This window comes from Chelonoidis abingdonii, chromosome 2, assembly GCF_003597395.2.
Source record: "Chelonoidis abingdonii isolate Lonesome George chromosome 2, CheloAbing_2.0, whole genome shotgun sequence".
Classification (NCBI taxonomy): domain Eukaryota; kingdom Metazoa; phylum Chordata; order Testudines; family Testudinidae; genus Chelonoidis; species Chelonoidis abingdonii.
The window spans coordinates 18,153,828-18,155,612 of NC_133770.1; positions in this window are offsets into that span (position 1 = coordinate 18,153,828).

Here is a 1,785-nt window from a genome sequence, read left to right on the forward strand (position 1 = left end):
GTTCTGTGGCCTGCTTTGTGCAGGAGGTCAGACTAGATGATCATATTGGTCCCTGCTGACCTACAAGTCTATGAGTCTATGAGTCTATTAAGTCCCATTCGAAGATAAAACTGCACAGGGTCTGTCTGGGCTTCTATTCTTTTTTTTTTTATGGAGTTCTTTTGACATTAGGGATTTTTGCAGACATGGACTTGGACAGCCTATTTCATATGGTGACGGAATTTGGAATTGGTGGTGATATGGCAAGAGAACGTGTATTAGGTTCAAATTTCCATTATACTAAGTGAGAGCCTCATGGGGCCCATGGAGAAATTCCCTCCATCTATTAGCACTCTGAGCATTCTACTTCACGGGACAGCTATTTGCCTAAATGAAAACCTTCTTGTTCCTATCTGTGCTGTGTTATCATTCACACCCACTAAGAGTCCTAGAGTCTGTTAAATATGTGTTTTAGTCTTGGAGTGAATTGGCACTTTAGTTTTACTATATCCCATGCAGTAATTAAGGTTAAATCATTGCTAAACTTAATGAGAAACTGAAGTTAACTGGAGTCCAAGGATAAAGGGTTTGGCTTCAAATAAATGGAGGGGATGTGTGTTTGCACATGTGGAGGCAGCAGTGACGCGCAAATGCTCAAGAGCAAAGCACAACTCAAGTATCAGTCAGTCAGCAGAATAAAAACATTTGGACTTCTGGCAAGGACACTTAAAACTTTAATATTAAATCCTTGTGTTTTTTATCTGAAGAAAATGTATTTTAATAGGAAATAACTTAGTTTTACTATACTCAAAAGCTTGTTTCCAGCTTCAGCTGACTCTAGGATCATTTGAAAAAGGGGTTCTGTTGAGTGCTATGGAAAATTTTGGCCTTCATCTGGAACTTGATCATTTATAGGTAGTTTTCCATCTGTACTTCCTAATTCTATGATGCTATTATTCTATGCTTGAAAGTGCAAACACAGGAGTGAAGAATTCAAAGTTCTTACCTCTAGCTTCCAGACCCTGTATAACTCCTGTCCTGTCTACATCCCTGCATTCATTTCCTCCTCAGTTTCTTTGTATCCTTCTCCCACACAGTCCTTTGGAACTCTTTCCTACTTCCAGGGGTGAAAGTAACTTAAAGGAAGTACCGGTACGCTGGAATCCTGAGCAGGGCGTGGCCTCAACCAGAAGAGGTGGGGCCTTTCAAGATTTAAAGGCCCTGGGGCTCCGGCTCTGGCTTGGAGCTCCAGGACCTTTAAATCACTCTGGAGCTACCAGCTGCAGAGGCGCCTGGGAGCCCCGGGACTCAAGGGTAAATTAAAGGACCCCGGGCTTAGGCCACCACGGAGCTCCGGGCCCTTTAAATCACTGTGGGAGCCCTACCGCTGCTACCCCATGAGGCAGGACTCTAGAGGAAATTTAAAGGGCCTGGGGCTCCAGTCACAGCTGGAGCCCCAGGGCCTTTAAATCTTGAAAGGCTGAGCAGAGGGAGCTGACCTCAGCATGGAGCTCGCAGCCCCGCCCTCTTACCACGTTTACCACCGGAGCCACGCTGCAGCTGTCAAGGGTCACTGCTGGATGTGCTGAGGCTCCGGGTGAGGGGGGAGCCGAGGATAAGGGGCAGGAAGTCCCAGGGACAGTCAGGGGATAGGGAGGGGGCAGAGATTGGGGGGGCGGTCAGGGGACAGAGAACGGGGGGGTTGGACCGTGTGCATTCCGGGGGTCTGTCAGGACTCAGCAGGGGTGGTGGTGGTGGAAAGGGGTCGGGGCAGTCAGGGGACAGAGAGCAGGGGTGGGGTCCAGA